We start from the raw sequence: 22,697 nt of genomic DNA, 5'->3' as shown, positions 1-22,697 counted from the left end.
AAGAACATAGAGCAATAAATGGTCTGGTGAAAAATGAGTAAACTGATGAGTATGATTCATTCTTCATCACAACATCTGGATAAGATGTGGGTGGGCAAGGGAGAACAAGTTGGTGGGGCTACAATTCTTCATAATTGGTTGGACGGACGTCCTGCAAGCAGGTTTACCTATGAGTTGAAAGTGTTGACAATAGACAAGATACAATAGACAATAGGTGCAGGAGTGGCCGTTTGGCCCTTCGAGCCAGCACTGCCATTCAATGTGATCATGGCTGATCATCCCCAATCAGTACCCCGTTCCTGCCTTCTCCCCATATCCCCTGACTCCGCTATTTTTAAGAGCCCTATCTAGCTTGCTCTTGAAAGCATCCAGATAACCTGCCTCCATCGCCCTCTGATGCAGCTAATTCCACAGACTCACCACTGTGAGAAAAATTGTTTCCTCTTCTCCGTTCTAAATGGCTTACTCCTTATTCTTAAATTGTTGCCCCTGGTTCTGGACTCCCCCAACATGGGAACATGGTGCTTGCCTCTAGCGTGTCCAAGCCCTTAACAATCTTATATGTTTCAATGAGATTGCCTCTCATCCTTCTAAACTCCAGCGTGTACAAGCCCAGCTGCTTCATTCTCTCAGCATATGACAGTCCCACCATCCCGGGAATTAACCTTGTAAACCTACGCTGCACTCCCTCAATAGCAAGATTGTCCTTTCCTCAAATTAGGAGACCAAAACTGCACACAATACTCCAGGTGTGGTCTCACTAGGGCTCTGTACAACTGCAGAAGGACCTCTTTGCTCCTATATTCGATTCCTCTTGTTATAAAGGCCAACATGCCATTCGCTTTCTTCACTGCCTACTGTACCTGCATGCTTACTTTCCTAGACTGATGTACAAGGACCCCCAGATCCCGCTGTATTTCCCCTTTTCCCAACTTGATGCCATTTAGATATTGATGCCAAGTTGATGCCATTGAATTGCCTACCTCATTATAAAAGGTTGATAAAAAGGAACTGCAGTTGCTGGATAAAACCAAAGATAGATTCAAAATGCTGGAGTAAGTTAACAGGTCATGCAGCATCCTTGCAGAAAATGGATTGGTGAGGTTTTTCAGACTGACAAAGGGTCCCGACTCGAACTATCATCTATCCATTTTCTACAGGGATACTGCCTGACCTACTGAGTTACTCCAGCATTTTGTGTCTATCATTATAAAAGAAGATAAACTTGTCTTTTAGTATGGTATAATGGCACTATTACCATTTAAGAATTATGATCAACAGAAGACTCATAATAGCGAGGTTGCTAACAATAGAGGTAAGATATAATCATTCTGTGATCATTGCAAGCAGACAAACTAATCAGTTTAATTTGCTACACCCCTCAGATATTATGTATTAAAATAGAAATTAGTGCATTGAAACAGAATGTGCTGGGACATTACCAACAGATACCAGGTGCCCAGAAAAGAAAATTGGCAGGTAACTTAGTTAAATTTAGCCCAGTAGTCATAGCGACAGTGATACAGTGTGGAAAGGGGCATTATGGCCCAACTTGCTCACATAGGCCAACATGTTCCAGCTACACTAGTCCCACCTGCCCGCGTTTGGTCCATATCCCTCCAAACCTGTCCTTTACATGTACCTGTCTAACTGTTTCTTAAATGTTGGGATAGTCCCTGCCTCAACCACCTCCTCGGGCAGCTTGTTCCATACAACTACCACCCTTTGTGTGAAACAGTTACCCCTCAGATTCATATTAAATCGAAGAAAGCGAATGGTATGTTAGCATTCATAGCAAAAGGATTTGAGTATAGGAGCAAGGAGGTTCTACTGCAGTTGTACAGGGTCCTGGTGAGACCACACCTAGAGTATTGCATACAGTTTTGGTCTCCTAATCTGAGGAAGGACATTCTTGTTATAGAGGGAGTACAGAGAAGGTTCACCAGACTGATTCCTGGGATGTCAGGACTTTCATATGACGAAAGACTGGATAGACTCGGCTTGTACACGCTAAAATTTAGAAGATTAAGGGGGGATCTTATAGAAACTTACAAAATTCTTAAGGGGTTGGACAGGCTAGATGCAGGAAGATTGTTCCCGATGTTGGGGAAGTCCAGAACAAGGGGTCACAGTTTAAGGATAAAGGGGAAATCTTTTAGGACTGAGATGAGGCCCGGTGCCTCAGGTCAGCTGATCAGCTGCTCCTTGGTCTAAGGTCCAAGGTCTAAGCGGAAGCTCAGAGGGGATAGAGCCTTTTCTGTTGCTGCTCCGGCACTCTGGAACACCTTGCCGTTGCACATCAGACAGGCCCCCTCACTGTCCATCTTCAAATCCACCCTAAAAACTAATTTTTATTCTCTGGCTTTCGACACTGGCTGAGACATTGCTCCTGTTTTTAGTGCTTTTAATGTCTTTTAATTTTTATTGTTTTATAGTCCTTTGTTTTACGTTTTTTAATGGTTTGTAATAACTTCTTGTCCATGAGTTCTCATGTACAGCACTTGTGGCAACTGCAGTTGTTTAAAGTGCTTTATAAATAAAGTTATTATTATTATTATGAGAAAAACATTTTTTACACAGAGAGTGGTGAATCTCTAGAATTCTCTGCCACAGAATGTAGTTGAGGCCAGTTCATTGGCTATATTTAAGAGGGAGTTAGATGTGGCCCTTGTGGCTAAAGGGATCAGGGGGTATGGAGAGAAGGTAGGTACAGGATACTGAGTTGGATGATCAGCCATGATCACATTGAATGGCGGTGCAGGCTCGAAGGGCCGAATGGCCTACTCCTGCACCTATTTTCTATGTTTCTATGTTTCTCAATATTTTTTCCTTCACCTTAAACCTATGTCCTCTGGTCCTCGATTCACCTACTCTGAACAAGAGACTGTGCATCTATCCAATCTATTCCTCTCATGATTTTATACACCTCAATCAGATCACCCCTCATCCTCCTGTGCTCCAAGGAATAGAATCCCAGCCTACTCAACCTCTCCCTCCAGCTCAGACCCTCTAGATCTGGCAACATCCTTGTAAATCTCTGCACCTTTTCCATCAGGCCAACATATTTTCTATAACATGGTGCCCGGAACTGAACACAATACTCTAAATTCGGCCTCACCAACGTCTTATACAACTGCACATGACCATTGTAGGTCCTGTCCATGTTAGACTTCCCAAAATGTAACACTAGCTTGTTTTTGACTGAGGTTTTAATAAAATAATGTTTCTACTTTCATTTCACTCAGCCCTTTAGTTTTACAGCACCCTTACAAAAAGTAAGATCTAACCAAGATACAAGTAGGTTATCTATATACTTCATAATGAGTTTGCTGCAGAGGATTTCATTACCTATCAGCAAATCAACAAAAAAAGGGATGAGATGAACCACTAACGCTATGAAATCATTCCAAATAAATAACATTACATTCTTATATGCTAGTTTTTTATTTGACCCTGTAATATGTGTGTGACAGTAATCCAACAACAGTCAAGTCAAGTCAGGTTTATTTGTCACATACACATACGAGATGTGCAGTGAAATGAAAGTGGCAATGCTCGCAGACTTTTGTGCAAAAGACAAACAACAAAACAACCAAACAAATTATAAACACAATCATTTTACACATCATTCGGTGTCTTTATATACAGATAATAAAATAATAGAAGGAAAAAATATATGTTCAGTAGAGAATTTTTAGTCCCTGTGGGAAGAAGATAACATTGCGTTTTTGACAGTCCGAATTGCCTCTGGGAAGAAACATATTTCAAATGCTAACCTCAAACACGTTCTCACCGCATGGATAAATTTAATATCCCTAGGCGTTTGCCTGACCGTAGCAGTCCGTTGCAGGGGTGGAAGGGGTCTCCCATGATTTTATTTGCTCTGGAGTTGCACCTCCTGTTGTATAGTTCCTGCAGGGGGGCGAGTGAAGTTCCCATAGTGCGTTCGGCCGAAGGCACTACTCTCTGCAGAGCCTTCTTGTCCTTGGCAGAGCAATTCCCGAACCAGATGGTAATGTTCCCGGACAAGATGCTTTCCACCGCTGCTGTGTAGAAGCACTGGAGGATCCTCGGAGACACTCTGAATTTCCTCAAATGCCTGAGGTGCTAAAGGCGCTGCCTTGCCTTACTCACGAGTGCTGAGGCGTGTGATGCCCATGCCATAACCTCAGAGATGTGGACTCCCAGATATTTAAAACAGTTCACCCTATCCACAGGATCCCCATTTATCCTCAATGGAGTGTATTGAGGTAGATATGTATCATTGTGTTGGAAGGAACTGCAGGTGTTTGTTTACACCGAAGATAGACACAATATGCCGGAGTAACTCAGCAGGGCAGGCAGCATCTCTAGAGAGAAGGAATGGGTGACGTTTCTGGTTGATACCCTTCTTCAGACCGACCCGAAACGTTACCCATTCCTTCTATCCAGAGATGTTGTCTGTCCCGCTGAGTGACTCCAGCATTTTATGTCCATCTTCGGTATCTGGATATATGGATCATTGCTGGAGATAATATTCAAATGGCAATATTAGAAAGGCAATATTAATATACGGTGTTTTGAATTAACTAGAATTTTTATTCTTGTGGGAAGAAGAAAACATTGGATTTTTGAGAGTACAAGTATTTAAGAATTGACTATAACATATTTACAAATGCTAACTACTGCAAACACATTTGAAGTTATTCATTTGATAAATTTAATATCCCTAACTAATGCAGATTTTCTGTGAACTTTCTAGTACAATTACAGTTAATATAGGGCCCATGTCCCACTTAGGCGATTTTTTCAGCCACTGCAAGTGACTGTCACAGTTGTAGCAGGTCGCTGAAAAAGCAGTGACTGGACAATGTCTAGGACAAGCTATGACAATCTACCACCTAGTCGACGTCAAGCTACGATAAGCTACCGACAACTGGCGACCCATTAGGACGTCCACCTACAATCACACCTACGACAACCTGCGACCACATAGGCGACAACCTGTGACAACCAAAGTCAACCTACGTTCACCCGTGATAAGCTACGACAAGCAACGACCGTGTCAGCGACAACTGAAGCCAGCTGAAGACAATTCAGTCGCCGGTACCTGTCACCGGTTGACGTAGGTTGACGTAGATAGTCGCCAATGGAATTCACCAAAGTCAGCAGCCGGCAAGAGCCAACGTCACCTGGCGACAACCTGCATCATCCTGGTGACAACCTACAACAGCACCTACGACAGGAGAAAATAAGTTACGTCAAGCCCACAGTCGCCGCTTAGTATCTTCGGAATGATTTGTCACCCGTAGAAGCTGAGATAAAAACATTCAGGATCTTTGCTCTTCTCCTGTCAAACTTAGCAGCAGAGCACTTGCACTTGCTTGGCAATAGCTGTCACACCAACCGCTTGTACGCACACAGCAAAATGCAACCATGTGCATCATTTGAGGAAATCTCCACTTGAAATCCCCATCCTTGGTATCATCAATCCTTGACATATCCATTGACAATTAGTGACATAAAACCTAGTTGTCATCATCTATCTTCATCTTATATACCTCTTTATCGTTGAATCCACCTGCTAGCAATTCCTATTGTTGTGCTGATGGATCAGGACATTTTAGTTTAATTTAGAGATACAGTGTGGAAAGGGCCCTTCAGCCCAGCGAGTCCGTGCCGACCAGCGATCTGTACACTAGTTCTATCCTACACACTAAGGACAATCTACAGAAGCCAATTAACCTACAAACCTGCACGTCTTTGGGATGTGGGAGGAAGACGGAGAACCCGGAGAAAACTGACACGATCACAGGAAGAATGTACAAACTCAGTACTGACAGCACACATAGTCAGGATTGAACCCAGGATGTCTCCATAAAGTAATGAATAGATTTAATTATATGTGCCAACGCAGATTTCCTTTGGGACATCTTTTCTCCAGATATCCTTTGGGACAAAGCATGGAAAACCGTGAAAGTAAAGGGACATTCTCAGGACTAGTTTCAAACATCATCCCAATGAATTAATGCCACAATGCCAAGAGCCAGGAAGCCAAACTGGGTTGCTGGGCACTTCATGCTAACCCATTTGCGGGTGTGTCCAATCAGCTAATGTTGCAATCATTGAATATTGCTCTTTCGCCAAACTCAAGGATAATTTAATGACACTAAGCACATCAAAGGAGGCTGCGCTGACTCCACAGATACTGTATGTTCTCGCTGAATGACTAGTTTAAAAACTTACTTTAAAACTAAAGAGCCAAGAGGGTTTGTTTGTCATATGCACCAGATATGAACAGGAACCATGGAACTTTTACTTCCTGCAGATTTACTGCACATTGGATGCAACAACAGACTTTCATTAATGTATGCAGTAAGTTTCAAAGAAGATATGGGGACAATTTGATTGTTGGGCATAGGGATCATAGGTGTATGAAGTGATCAAAGTCAAAGTCAAAGTCAAATTTATTCGTCACATGCACCAACGAAGGTGCAGTGAAATGAATTTGCCAGCAGCAATACACTTAAAAAAAGAGCACACAACACACAATAGAATTTAACACAAACATCCACCACAGCATTCTTCACTGTGGTGGAATGCAACATAGTTCAGTCAGCCCTCCTCCTTTGTTCATCCGTGGTCGGGGCCATAATGTTACTGCTACGGACGGCCGGATGTACAGGCCCTCTCGTCAGGATGATCTAATCTCTGACGTTGGGACAGTCGAACACACTCTGTGGCTTGGAACGCCTGAATTAGCACTTTCCTACCGGAGACTGCGGCTTCAGGATGTTATAGGCCACAGGCCGGCGGTCGGAGCTGTTCTCCGGCGATCCCCAGCAAGGGATCCAGACTCCGGATGGTGTCCATGCCACACCCGTGGCTAGAAGCTCCGCAGACCACAGCCCCATGATGCCAAAGTTACCAGGCCATTCAGAGCACTCCTCTCTGGCGACCCTCGGCAAAGGTCCGCCTGCTCCGCAATGGAAAAGTCCATGATGCGCCCGCTGCTGAAGCTCCGGGCCCGACTCCGGGAAAGTCCGCTCCAATCCAAGCTGTTAGGCCGCAAGAGAGGCGACATGGGAAAAGTCGCCTCTCTGTCGAGGAGGCGACCAAAAAGTTATTTCCCCCTTTTCCTCCCCCACAAAAGACATACCGAGAGACACCTAAACTAACATTTGGACACACCAAAACACCCCCAAAAAGTTGAAATAATGAACATGCTGCTGGCAGGGCAGCCGACGTGCCCTCAACTGATGGAGAAAATAAGGATAGTTGGGCGTGATGCAGAGATAGTGGGGCTTTGGGAAGATTGCTGCTCCTCTAGTCCCACAACCAATGATGTAGGCTCTCTATGTGGTTCCTGCACATCCATTCTCTGTTTACTTGCTGTGTTTCTTTGTGTACTGGGTGGGTTATCCCTGGGTTCTCCAATTTCCTTCCCACATCTCAATGTCATGCGGGTTGGAGGTCAATTGGCCGCTGTAGGTTGTCCCTTGTCAGGGGTAGAATACGGGGTGTACTTATGGGAATGTAGGAAGACTAGGTGACAGAACAAAAAATAGTGGGGGAATTACGGGTATCTCTGAGCTTGCATAGATTCAATGAACTGAAATAGGCTCCTTAATGGGTGCCATCAGGAAATAAGCCCAACCAAAGTGGGTTAGTGGAGTTTCAGGTCTGTGATAGACCTGGACAGAACTTTGTTAACTAAATATATCAAATGAAATATTGGGGGTTCTGGATGAAGTGAAACATGCATATTCAGGGTCATCTAATTTACCATTGTTAATGTCCAAGCTGTTGGAAGGGAATTGACTCCACTGTTTTTCTGGCTTCATAACAGGAAGAAAGAGTGTGAATTTCAGTTGTATTTAAAATTTATACTTTCATTACAGAATTAAGTTTTCATATCTGATTCGCCATTAAAATTTCATTCTGTATTGAAAAACATTATAGTCAATGGATGACCACAAGACTAATGGATTGATTTTAAATATATTTAAGAACTGGCACATTTTGTGACGCTTATGAACAATGACTATTTGAATGTTCCCTTTTACTGTGAGATCCCACTCTACTGGGTAATGGTGCTGTACTGGCACTGGGACTTTAAATGCTCTGTGCCTCCAGCAAAAACATGCTCACTGCCTGATATTCCATATGTACTTACATCTCACAACGTCGGAGATAATATTATGCTTGGCTTCAATTCATTGTTACTGACCTAAGTCATGTTAATCGTTCTGTTGATAGTAACTATTTTTAGGAGGGATAAACATTTACGCAGGTTAGTCTGAGTGCCGTTTAACTGCCCTTTTGTTTTTATTTTTCAATGTTTTCAGTTCTGCCATCAATTCCATATCCTTCATTGTTTCTATTTTTAGTTTAGTTTAGAGATACAGCGCGGAAACAGGCCCCTCAGCATACCAGGTCCGCACCAATCAACGATCCCCACACATTAAACCGATTCTACACACACTAGTGACAATTTCTAGATCCACCAAGCCAATTAACCTACAAACCTGTACATTTTTGGAGTGTGGGAGGAAAGTGAAGATCTTGGAAAAAACCCACGCAGGTCACGGGGAGAACGTAAAACTCCGTAAAGACAGCACCTGTACGGATGTAACAGAACAAGAAACAATTTGATTAGGTCGTGGATGCTTTGCCGATCATTTTCCAATGTTCTATAGACTCTGGATCAGTTCCTGTGGACTGGAGGGTAGCTAATGTAACCTCACATTTTAAGAAAGCAGGGAGAGAAAACAAGGAATTATAGACCAGTTAGCTTGAAATCAGTAGTGGGGAAGGTGCTTGAGTCGATTATTAAAGATGTTATAGCAGCGCATTTGGAAAGCAGTGACAGGATCGGTCAAAGTCAGCATGGAATTATGTAGGGAAAATCAAGGAAGAAAAAATGTTCCCCATGTTGTGGGAGTCCACAACCAGGGGCCACAGTTTAAGAATAAGGGGTAGGCCATTTAGGACTGAGATGAGGAAAAACGTTTTCACCCAGAGAGTTGTGAATGGTGGCCGATTAGGAAAAGGGATGCAACGAGACCTCATGGTACACCAGTCATTGAAAGTAGGCATGCAGGTGCAGCAGGCAGTGAAGAAAGCGAATGGTATATTAGCATTCATAGCAAAAGGATTTGAGTTAAGAGCAAGGAGGTTCTACTGCAGTTGTGCAGGGTCTTGGTGAGACCACACCTGGAGTATTGCGTATAGTTTTGGTCTCCTAATCGGAGGAAAGACATTCTTGCCATAGAGGGAGTACAGAGAAGGTTCACCAGACTGATTCCTGGGATGGCAGGACTTTCATATGAAGAAAGACTAGATAGACTCTTGTACTCAAGAATTTAGAAGATTGAGGGGGATCTAATAGAAACTTACAAAATTCTTAAGGGGTTAGACAGGGTAGATGCAGGAAGATTATTTCCGATGTTGGGGAAGTCCAGAACAAGGGGTCACAGTTTAAGGATAAGGAGGAAGTCTTTTAGGACCGAGATGAGAAAGACATTTTTTTCACAGAGAGTGGTAAATCTGTGGAATTCTCTGCCACAGAAGGTAGTTGAGGCCAGTTCATTGGCTATATTTAAGAGGGAGTTAGATGTGGCCCTTGTGGCTAAAGGGATCAGGGGGTATGGAGAGAAGGCAGGTACAGGATACTGAGTTGGATGATCAGCCATGATCATATTGAATGGCGGGGCAGGCTCAAAGGGCCGAATGGCCTACTCCTGCACCTATTTTTTATGTTTCTATGTTAATCTATGGAATTCTTTGCCACAGAAGGCATTAGAGGCCAAATCACTAGATATTTTCAAGAGTTACATTTTGTTTTTAGGGCTAAAGGAATCAAGGGGTATGGGGAGAAAGCAGGAACGGGGTACTGATTTTGGATGATCAGCCATGATGATATTGAATGGCAGGGCTGGTATGAAAGGCTGAATGGCCTACTCCTGCACCTATTTTCTATGTTTCTATGTCTATATAATTTTGAAAGGAATTTTGGAATTGCGTATTTTCTACCATGACTGAATTTAAGCGCAAAAACGCAGCTTACGTCAGTTCATGATATTACAGTCGGAACGTGCCGACTTTGTGCTGCATGTCTATTTGAATGAGTTTCGCTTCTGTACAATATTGTTTATTGTCTGGGCACATCACCAAAACTGAAAGCTGGCAGTTCTGTGATGAAGATATGCGATAGGATTATTCCACATGTATAGCCCCCAGCTCACACACTGAGAGAATGGATGCACCTAGCAGGGGTTAAGATGGCGGCGCTGCTTTAGCAGCTACGGCTCGCCTGCAGTCCGTTGTTTTTTTCTTTTTTTGTTTGTTCTTTTGTCCTGTTTTAGTTATTTTTTGGTTTTATTTTATTATGTTGTGTATGGGTGTGGTGGGGGTGGGGGCGGGAAATGTGTTTTTGATCTCTTCCTTCGGGGGGATGCGACTTCTCTTGTCGTATACCCCGTGTCCGTCTCCGTCTGCGCCGAGGCCTAATGGCGGAGCTGGCGGCCTCGGAGCTGGGGCAGCGTTCCAGCGGCAACATCGGAGCCGTGGCGTTGCGGCGTTGCGGCGACCTGGCAACGGAGCCGTGGCATTCCGGCAGCAGTGGCAGCGGCGACCCGAGATCGGACTGTGGCGTTGCGGCGGCAGCGGCGACCCAACAACGGAGCCGTGGCGTTCCGGCGGCAGCGGCGACCCGACAACGGAGCCGTGGCGTTGTGGCGGCAACGGCGACCCAGCAACGGAGCCGTGGCGTTCCGGCGGCAGCGGCGACCTGGCCTCGGAGGTGGACGACAGCGTCGGGAGCTCACAGGTCGCTTCGGAGCAGAGGGCGAACAAGGAGGGAAGAGACAAGGACTTTAAGATTTTTGCCTTCCATCACAGTGAGGAGGTGCCTGGTGAACTCACTGTGGTGGACGTTAAATTTGTGTTTATTGTGTGTTTTTGTCATTTTTATTATATGTATGACTGCAAGGCAACGAAATTTTGTTCAGACCGAAAGTTCTGAATGACAATAAAGGCTACTTTACTTTACTTTACTTTTACTTTACTTGGTGAGAAACCGCACAGATTGGAAACAGGGGGTGCAATGCCATGAGTGTCAGAAGTGCAAGTCTAGCATAAGATTGTGCAAGTCTAGCCTACTGCCAAGCAAACACAGACTGAAGCCATGTACGCTCAGACAGGACCAGAACTGCTCAAGACCTTTTGCTGCACAAGACCTCCAAATCCAGAGATGCTCAAGTTCATGGAGTCCTCTCCATTGCCATTAATCAGCCTTCAGCAATCTTGAGGGTGGTTTGCATGGGATTATTAATTCAAGAAAAGTCAACGAAAAGCAGCTCTGATGAAATAATGGAATGATTGATTTCCATTTGTATGTAACACGGCATGACTGAAGAAGGGTTTCGACCCGAAACGTCATCTATTCCTTTTCTTCAGAGATGCTGCCTGACCTGCTGAGTTACTCTACCATTTTGTATCTATCTACAGCGACCTAATTGGTCATTTGCTTTGGTACTGTAATCGTGTCATCACTTCTAGTTTGTAATGTGGTGAAGCAGACACTGGGATGGTCAGTGACTGGTGAGAGATGGTGTGTATGGGCAGTGAAGTCAAGCAACTTCTTCATCACTGGCCTGAACGTAAAATGTTGGCATTAATAATCCTGAATTATCGCTTCCAGTTTGTTGATTCAGATGTTGAACCACTATTTGTATAATTCAATGTTTTTCTTTGCTGATAGGTGCCTCTGGTGAAACTCGGCTTGGATTGATTTCGTGGGGAGATTGTCCTATTTCCTCAAACTTGATTTGGATTTCCCAATTATATTTATGCCACAGCTGTTGTAGTGTGCAGGTGCAAGTTGGAGGATGGAGTTGCATATTTAGCATTATTTACAGCTGCTTCCTCCTGGTGCAATGCTATAGAGGCTTCCAGCTTTGTGTGTTCTATTATTAGAATTTAGGGATACAGCGCGGAAGCAGGCTCTTTGGCCCACCGTGTCCGTGCCGACCAACGATCACCCCGCACACTTGCACTATCTTACACACTAGGGACAATTTTACAATTTTACCGAATCCAATTAACCTAGAAATCTGTATGTCTTTGGAGTGTGGGGGTAAACCAGAGTACCCAGAGAAAACCCACACGGTCACAGGGAGAACGTACAAACTCCACACAGACAGCACCCATAGCCAGGATCAAACCCGGGTCTCTGGCGCTGTAAGGCAGCAACTGTGCCGCTGCGGCACTGTGCCACCCAATTTCTAGAAAAATGAAAGGCATATTATTCATAATAATAATATTTCCTTTTTGCAACTTAGTGCCTAACATTAGTCTATATATAAAATCTAAATACTAATTCAAGAGCCATCACAATCAGTTTTCCATGGACACCGCAGATTCTTGCCATCAAGCTGACAGCTCTGCCAGCTGCTGCCATGATTTATTGGTACTATTCTATGACAACCATTTGGCTTTGATGTATTTTCCCTCCAGCTGTGTCCTGCTTGATCGTTCTCCATGAGGAGTGAGATTCATCCACATGGTAGAAATCCTGTTGATTAGAATCTTACTGGCAAAACTTACACATTAATTTCTGGCTGTTCTTTCTCAGTGCCTGATTTGGCTGCCCTATTAAAATAATGCATAACCTTTCATTATGTTTCCAAACAAAACTCCAGCCTTTGCTTTTGCACTTCATCATGCTATGACTCTTAGCATTATAGATGTATTGGCTGGATATTTGCTTCAGACTTTCACATCTAGTGATGCAACCCTACTTTTCCAGAGGGATAACTGGTTGTCAACACTGCTTGCAACTGGAACAAACGTCTCCAGTTCTCTATCATTCTCCCAACATTATTACCTTGTGGTCCAATAAATAATGATGATTCAGCCTGTCCACTGTTTAACTGGCACGTTGGCTATCATTCATATAAAGGGGTAATCCAGCAAAACCTGACTGGTTCAAATCACACACAGCATTTGTCAGCCCCAGTCACATGAAGGGGATGACCTAGATGAGGTAACAAGATTGTACCAAAATGTTGTGGGAACTTTGAACATTTGTTGCACCATTCTTCGGCTTCTTTCCTTGTATTAACCACAGCAATTCCAGGCTCTTACCAAACTCCCACTGGTTCTGCAGGTCCCTCCCTCTGGTAAATCCAATGCTCTACTGATCTGAATAGTGCACATGAAAGGCCACGGAACTGATCTCTATGTGCTGATCAAGCCAACCAAAGAGTATTTATTCCCTACCAATGGTTTTCATGACAACTCTTACTTATTTATTCCTTCCAACAATTGTCAATTGTGCATGCCAGCATTGGAAAATTATGGATCATCATTATAAACTCGAGAATATCAATCAACCCCGAAATGCTTTCTGCATTGATACTGGTCTGTTATTGTTTCATGTACCAATGTACGGTAATTTTATTCTGAAGAAGAGTCCCGATCCGAAATGTAACCTATCCATGTTCTCTAGTTGCTGCCCGACCCTTTGAACTTTCTAGCACTTTAGTCCTTTTGTGTAAACCAGCACCTGCAGTTCTTTATTTCTATACAATGCAGAATATCGTGTTGCAATTACAGAAAAAGTGCAGCTCATAAAAAAGTGAAAGAACTGCAATGAAGTAGATTGGAAGATTGAGAATTTATACCTAGCTAATGAGGGGCTGGTTCAATAATTTAATAATAGCTAGGAAGAAACTGTTCTATAATCTGGTGTGTTCAGGCTTTTATATGTTCTTCCCTATGAAAAGTGGAGAAGAGAGAATGATCAGGATGTGTGTGGTCCTTGATTATATTGGCTGTTTTCCCAGTGCAATCTGTGCAAGAATCTTGTTTGGCCTGCCCATTTGTGCAATATGGATGTTCTCAATCAGCTCACAGATTGCTACCACCAAATGGCTGTGTGGAGAAATAAGGATAGCAAAGACAGGAAACAGGGGAGGGAAGTTAAGAGGAGAATTCCTGATGGGATGCTTGCAGCTGCATGGACTCTCAGAATTTTTAGATGTAAAATGACCACAATTGGAATGGAAACAGTTGGGAAAGGGCCACACTGCTTGGTTTCTACTCATTCTGATTTCTAAGGAAGCCTCCGGTTTGAAAACCAGAGCTTTAGCTGAAAACAAATTATGTTTGATGATATTAGAGCCTTATGGGCCTGTCCCACTTAGGCAAATTTTTGGCAACTGCAGGAGACTTTGCGGTTGCCACATGGTCGCCGCATGTTCGCGGGAGGTTGCCGGGTAGTCGCCTTCATGGTCGTGAGGAGTTCCCACATTCTGGGAATTAGTCAGTAGACAATAGACAATAGACAATAGGTGCAGGAGTAGGCCATTTGGCCCTTCAAGCCAGCATTGCCATTCAATGTGATCATGGCAGATCATCCCCAATCAGTACCCCGTTCCTGCCTTCTCCCCATATCCCCTGACTCTTCTATTTTTAAGAGCCCCATCTAGTTCTCTCTTGAAAGCATCCAGAGAACCTGCCTCCACCGCCCTCCGAGGCAGAGAATTCCACAGACTCACCGCTCTCTGTGAGAAAAAGTGTTTCCTCATCTCCGTTCTAAATGGCTTACTCATTCTTAAACTGTGGCCCCTGTCCTGAGTCTATAGAACATTGGAAAACTATCACCAATGCATCCACGATTTCATAGAGCCACTTCCTTAAGTACCCTGGGATGCAGACCATCAGGCCCTGGGGATTTATCAGCCTTCTGTCTCATCAGTCTATCCAACACCATTTCCTGCCTAATGTGGATTTCCTTCAGTTCTCCTGTCACTGCAGATCCTCTGGCCACTACTATATCAGGAAGATTGTTTGTGTCCTCCTTAGTGAAGCCAGATCAAAGTACCTGTTCAACTCATCTGCCATTTCCTTGTTCCCCATAATAAATTCACCTTTTTCGGTCTTCAAGGGTCCAACTTTGTTCTTAACTATTTTTTTCCTCTTCACATACCTAAAGAAGCTTTTGCTATTCTGCTTTATATTCTTAGCTAGCTTACCTTCGTACCTCATCTTTTCTTCCCGTATTGTCTTTTTGGTTATCTTCTGTTGTTCTTTAAACATTACCCAATCCTCTTGCTTCCCGCTCATCTTTGCTACGTTGCACTTCTTCGCTTTAATTGTTATACTGTCCCTGACATCCCTTGTCAGTCACGGTCGTCCCTTTGTCCCCTTGGAATCTTTCTTCCTCCTAGGAATGAACTGATCCTGCAGTCAACTTTGGCCAGCTCCTCCCTCATGGCCCCATAGTCCCCTTTATTCAACTGCAACACTGACACCTCCGATCTACTCTTCTCCCTCTCCAATTGTAGATTAAACCTGACCATGTAATGGTCACTGCCTCCTAATGTCTCATTAACCTCGAGGTTGTTTATCAAATCTGGTTTATTACATAACAGTAATTCCAGAATTGCCTTATCTCTGGTAGGCTCCAATACAAGCTGTTCAAAGAATCCATCACAAAGGCACTCTACAAAGTCCCTTTCTTGGGATCCAGTACCAACCTGATTTTGACTGTCTACCTGCATGTTGAAATCTCCCATAACAACCACAGCATTGCTTTTGCTACATGCCAATTTTAATTCCCGATTCAACTTGCGCCCTATGTCCAGGCTACTGTTTGGGGGCCTGTAGATTAGTCCCATTAGGGTATTTTTACCCTTACAATTCCTTAGTTCTATCCATACTGACTCCACATCTTCTGTTTCAATATCACCCCTTGCAAGGGACTGAATTTAATTCCTCACCAACAGGGCAACCCCGCCCCCTCTGCCCACCTGTCTGTCTTTTCGATAGGAGGTATACCCTTGAATATTCAGTTCCCAGCCCTGGCCCTCTTGCAGCCATGTCTCAGTAATTCCCACAACATCATACTTGCCAATTTCTAACTGAGCCTCAAGCTCATCCACTTTATTCCTTATACTTCGCACATTCATACACAGCACTTTGACCTCCGTATTCACTTCCCCCCTCGCACCGCCTGCAATTGGCCCTGACCTTACTCTGTTGTCCATTCTCGAGCTTTCCTTCCCATTAATCGAGAATCTTTTGTAATTTTTCCTGTAGTCACTTTCCCTTCAACTCCATCTTTATTCTCCCAATTTGTCAATCCCTCCCCCCCACTATTTAGTTTAAACCCCCACGTGTAGCCCTAGCAAACCTGCTGCCAGAATGTCGGTCCCCCTCCAGTTAAGGTGTAACCCATCCCGTTTGTACAGGTCACCCCTACCCTAGAAGAGATCCCAGTGGTCTATAAATCTAAATCCTTGCTCCCTGCACCTCAGGCCCTCAGTCACACTTTCAGATCCCCTATCTCCCTGTTCCTGTCCTCACTAGCACGAGGTACTTCAAGCATTCCAGAGGCAAAATATAGCGTACAACAGGTGCCCTCCCCTTCCACCATTTATAGATGCCCTCCCCTAAACCCCCACATTTACAGGTGCCCTCCTCTAAATCCCATTTATAGGTGCCCTCCTCTAATTCACCATTTGCAGGTGCCCTCCTCTAATTCACCATTTGCAGGTGCCCTCCTCTAATTCACCCTTTACAGGTGCCCTTCCCTAATTCACCATTTAAAAGATGATCACACAAAATGTAAATTAGATAATATTATCTTATTCTGATAATAATAATCTGATTAGTAGAGATTCAAGTCGAGACCCTTCTTCAGTGTGAGAGAGAGAGGGGGGGGGGATGCCGGGGCTACCTGAAGTGAGCAATCCCCGCACTAACACTATCCTGAAATTCCTACTTGCTGCAGTACTGAGTAAACACAGCACTGTCCATAATATAATAAACAAGAAAAAAATGTTCAGTGTGTGTGTGTGTATATATATGTATATAGGAAGTGTGTGTGTGTATATGTATATAGGAAGTGTGTGTGTGTATATGTATATATAGGAAGTGTGTGTGTGTATATGTATATATAGGAAGTAACTGCAGAGGCTGTTTAAACCGAGGGATAGAAAGAGAGGGAATGTTGGAGCTGCCTGAAGTTAGTTCAGACGACCAATAAATCCCAACTGACCAAATTTGGGAATTCCCTCGCTCCCATTTATCAGGCCAAGTTGTGCCGAGGAAAACTGGCCAAACGTACCTTATGCCGAAGATGTAGTCAATCCGCCAACTGAAAAAAACTCCATAAAGTGCAAGTTATGTTCAGTTCTGTTTAGTTTATTGTCATGTGTACTGAGGTACAGTGAAAAGCTTTTCTTGCGTGCTAACCAGCCAGTGGGAAGCCAATACATGATTGCAATCTAGCCATTTATAGTGTACTGATACATGTTAAGGGAATAACGTTTAGCGCAAGGTGAAGCCAGCAAAGTTCGATCAAAGATAGTCCGAAGGTCACCAATGAGGTAGATGGTAGTTCAGCACTGCTTTCTGGTTGTGGTAGGATGGTTCAATTGTCTGATAACTGCTGGGAAGAAACTGTCCCTGAATCTAGATATGTTCATTTTCACACTTCTATACCTTTTGCCCTATGGGAGAGGGGAGAGGGGAGTGGCCAGGGTGACTCAGTGTGTGAATCATTAAACTATGGTAGAATTTAGAACATAGAACAGGCCCTTCGGCCCACAACGTCCGTGCTGATCATGATGCCAAGTTAAACTAATCTTCTCTCCCTGCACGTGATCCATATCGCTCCATTTCCTGCATATCCATTAAACCCATGATTGTAAGACAGAGCAGAATCAATGGGCTGAATGGTCTAACTAGCCTTTACATCCCCTCTCTCTCAGTCCCGCCACCCACCCTAGTCGTCCGATTGGTTTCACTGTTGCCCTGCTTAGTTTCACTGTTCATATCCATTCATTAAAACCTTCTCCACAGCCATTAAAGGACCATCATCAAAGGACTATTATGGATTCCACCTTTCCTTGATCATCCTTGCTGGCTTTAGAGTCATAGTCATACAGTGTGGAAACACAGGGCTGCCAACTCTCACGCATTGAGCGTGAGATTCACACATTTCGCGAAATGCTCATGCTAATCACAGAATTTCTCACGCTCAAAGATATATATATTTTTTGTAAATAAATAAATAAAGTCACAAACAGTTCAATTCGCCCAAGGCTTCCAGATCTCCTCCACGCTCACCAATGAGAATAGTTTTCCGTCGGCGGGTTTCCCGTAAAGAACGAACAATTTGATTGTCTTAAGCCCATCGCACACTATTTAAAATGGCACAAAAAACAAAATCTGTAGCTGCTGGAAATTCCAAATAAAGCAAATTGTTTTAGAGGTGAGTAAAAGCCATGAGGGGAATATCTAATAATAATAATAATAATAACTTTATTTATAAAGCGCTTTTAGACAACATCAGTTATCACAAAGTGCTGTACATGGGAAGTCAACAAAAAGTTATTACAAACTACTAAAACCATTAAGACGACAGGACTATAAAAACAGTAAAAATTAAAAGACATTAAAAGCACTAAAACAGGAACAATGTCTCAGCCAGTGTCGAAAGCCAGTGAATAAAAGTGAGTTTTTAGGGAGGATTTAAAGATGGACAGTGAAGGGGCCTGTCTGATCTGCAGCGGCAAGGTGTTCCAGAGTGCCGGGGCAGCAACAGAAAAGGCTCTATCCCCTCTGAGCTTCCGCTTAGACCTTGGTACCTCAAGGAGCAGCTGATCCGCTGACCTGAGGCACCGGGTAGGAGCATATAGGTGGAGCAGCTCAGAGAGGTAAGGCGGGGCGAGGCCATTCAATGATTTAAAAACAAATAAAATAATTTTAAAATGAACTCGAAAGTGCACTGGGAGCCAGTGAAGGGAGGCCAAAATTGGCGTAATGTGCTCCCTCTTTCGAGTTCCGGTTAAAAGGCGAGCGGCAGCATTTTGGACCAACTGGAGACGAGCCAACGAAGCTCGTGAGACTCCAGAGTAGAGTGCGTTACAGTAATCCAGCCGAGATGAAATAAAGGCATGGATTACTGTTTCAAAATGCTGCCGCTCGAGAATGGGCTTCACCTTTGCCAGCTTCCTTAGGTGAAAGAAGCTGGACTTAACCACTGCGCCTATTTGTTTATCTAATTTAAAATCACCGTCCATCATAAAACCCAGGTTTAAAACTGTTGGCTTTACGAACACTGCAAGTGGACCCAAGTCAACAGAGGGAGGTTCACGGCAGCCATTAGGGCCGAACAAAATCACTTCTGTCTTTTTTTCGTTGTCCCAGAAAGTTTAAGGCCATCCAGGACTTAATGTCCTCAAGACAAGACAGAAGTGATTTTAGGGAATAATTATCTTCTTTCCTGAGTGGCATATACAACTGGCTATCATCCGCGTAAAAGTGAAAGGAGATGCCATGCCTTCTTAAAATTGAGCCCAGTGGAAGTAGATAAAGGGAGAAAAACAGGGGCCCTAAAATTGAGCCCTGTGGAACCCCATATGCCAAGGGAGCAGAGGAGGATTCAAAGCCACCAAGGCTTACGCGCATGGAGGGAGTGCCAGATAGGACCTGAACCATCCCAGGGCATTGCCACAGATGCCCACTGTGCTGTAATGAAGAAAGACTATTCCATGGTCCTGTGAAGTTTATACTCTCTAGACAAGAACCACATTTACCGGAGTTGTTTGCCAGGAGGATGTCGTTAGAGACCCTTAGAAAAGCCGACTCTGGGGTATGCACAGGCTTGAAGCCAGGACTGAGATTGTTCCCGGATGTTGTGGAAGTCCAGGAAGAGGGGTGGGCACTTAAGGACTTTCTCCAAATCCTTTAAGATAAAACCGCAGATGAGAAGATTGGCCTTTTTTGGCCAGGACAGTCTGGTCCAGGCCAGGTTTCTTGAACTCTCTGCACACAGAGGTTAAATTTTACGGCCAGACATTGAAGACAAGCTATGTTTATGAGGGAGAGGACCGATGTGGCCCTATGCCATATAGGGGAATGGGGTCTTTTTCCTGGAGATATGTGATTCAAGGTACTAGAGGGATATTGAGTTGGAAAGTCAGCCATGTCAAACACCAGCCCGCGAATGGGGGTCCAGGCTCGAAGGGCCGAATGGCCTACTCCTGCAAAAATTTTTATGTTTTTATGTTTACAGCATAGATCTATCTGTCTAGATAGGACCTGAACACATTCCCGTGCAGCAGATGGTGTGCCATAGGTGAGACCACTTGTTGCTGTAATCGCAAATGAATAAGGCATGGTCACACCTCCCACCCTCGAAGGCGGCAGGCTCTGTGTCCCAGGCCACTCTGTCCGCAACCCATGGAGTTTTACCAGAGGCACGTTTGCCAGGAGCGGATGTCGTTAGAGGGGCCCGGTAGCAAAGCCGACTCTGAATGCTCGGGCTCCGATGCCCTTGAAGCCAGACTGAAAGACCTCCCCCGGATGTTGTGCTGGACCACAAGAGTTTCACCTGGGCAGGCCTACTTTCTCAGGGGATTTTCGAGATAAATGGCAGGGTTGGAGGTTGGGTAAAAATTGGCCAGGACGTCGTCAAGTATCCAGGCCAGGTTTCTTGAGTAATGGCTGCACTACAGCATGTTTAAATTTTACGGGGACAACCACAGAAGACAAGCTACTGTTTATGATGGCGAGGACCGACTGCCCTATGCCATATAAGGTGAATGCATAGTCTTTTTCCCGGGATATGTGATTCAAGAACTAGAGGGAATTGGGCAGGCCTGCATTCCCAGGGGGCGGGGAATCTCAGAGATGCTGGGTGGTGGGGGGGACACAACACACACACACACTCGCACTCACACATACAATTTCCACACACACACACACTCATGTCACACTGACTTCACTGACACACACTCACACACAATCAACATGCTGACACACACTTGCACACACACACACACACACACCCTCACACACTCTCTCACACACTCTCACACACACACACATATACACACTCACACACACACTGACACACACTCACACACACTCACACACTCTCACACACACTCACACACACACACACACACACACTCATACACACTGACACACACACACACACACACTCTCACACACACCCTCACACACACTCTCACACACACACTCACACACACTCTCACTCACACTCACACACACACTCTCACACACACTCTCACTCACACTCTCTCACACACCCTCACACACACCCTCACACACACCCTCACACATACTGATACACACTCTCACATGAGTTTGACGCCCCTGGTTTAAAGTGAGAGAAGAACGATTTAATAGGAACCTGAGGGACAACATTTTCACACAGAGGATGGAGGGTAAATGAAAAGAGCTGCCAAGGGAAGTAGGCAGGTAAAATGACAGCGTTTAAAAGACATTTGGACGGGTACGTGGACAGGAAAGGTTTAAAGGGATATGGGCCAAATGCGGATAAATGGGACTAGTTTAGATGGGGCATCTTGACGTGCAGGAAAAGTTCGGATGAAGGGCCTGTTTCCATACTGTAAGACTATGACATATTGTAGAAAGGGTGCAATTGCTCTGGAGAGGACCCGGGGCAATTTATGAAGATGTTGGCAGGACTGGAATATTTTTTTTAACTTTAAAGAAAGATTTGACAACTGGGATTGTATTCTCTGCAGCAACGGAGGTGAAGAAAAGATTTAGTTGAGGTGAATGATATTATGAGAATAGGACCTGTTTCACTTAACAAAGAGTGTAGGAAGGAACTGCAGGTGCTGGTTTAAACTGAAGATAGACACAAAAAGCTGGACTAACTCAGCAGGACAGGCAGCATCTCTGGAGAGAAAGAATGGTGATGTTTCAGGTCGAAAACCTTCAGACTGAAGAGGTTGAAAACCTGCCATATAGATGTAAAACACAATGACTGGAGATCTTATCTAACTAAGGGCATAAATCAGAATCAAGTGTTCATGTTCATTGACGTGACACCATAATGAATATATTACAGTAATTTAATGGAGTGGCACGGTGGCGCAGCGGTAGAGTTGCTGCCTTACAGCACCACAGACCCAGATTTGATCCTGAATACGGGTGCTGCCTGTACAGTATTTGTACATTCTCCCTATGACCACATGGATTTTCGCTGGATATTCCGGTTTTGCCCGCATTCGAAAGAAGGTTAATTGGCTTATGTAAATTGTCCCTGACCATAGGATAGAACTGGTGTATGGTAGATTGCAGGTCAGCGTGGAATTGGTGGGTCGAAGGGCCTGTTTCTATATATATATATATATATATATATATATATATATATATATATAGATAGATATATATGTTTTACATATATATCTTAATTTCATTGAACCATATACCATCATTGAATATATGGCATTATTTTCATATTGTTTCTATAGTCAAAGGGTAAGGTTGATTCATATATTTGCACAGAACAGTGATGGAAGCCCGACTCCTCTTGCCTTGTTTCTATGTTTTACTTTCTCTATTCCATACATGAATATGCTGTGGAATGTAATTAGGAATGTAATTTAGCCTAACCTTATTTATACCTAATCCAATTTAAAACATAAATGTTGCATTCAAGTGTAAGTTAAAAGACTTGCTACAGTATGCACCAGATTGCACAATTTCAAGCTGAAAAATGCAAAAGCTTCCTACCGTAGGAGGGGGGACAGTCTCTACGCTCCCCCCCCCTTTCTCGGTCGCTGCGCACCCTCGCAATTTCTCACTCTTCTCACTCTCAACTCTCACCCAATGTTGGTAGCCCTGTGTTCTTCAAATAAACT

The 22,697-nt window shown here is 44.0% G+C and overlaps 1 protein-coding gene across 2 annotated transcripts in view; it reads left to right on the top strand.

Annotated features, from left to right (window-relative positions):
- Positions 1-22,697, top strand: part of prdm6 (PR domain containing 6) — a 220,442-nt gene that overhangs the window by 155,119 nt on the left and 42,626 nt on the right. The window lies entirely within an intron of this gene.

Source organism: Leucoraja erinacea, chromosome 3, assembly GCF_028641065.1.
Source record: "Leucoraja erinacea ecotype New England chromosome 3, Leri_hhj_1, whole genome shotgun sequence".
NCBI classification, from domain to species: domain Eukaryota; kingdom Metazoa; phylum Chordata; class Chondrichthyes; order Rajiformes; family Rajidae; genus Leucoraja; species Leucoraja erinaceus.
Note: the sequence above shows the minus strand (reverse complement) of the source record. Positions and strands in the feature narration are given on the sequence as shown.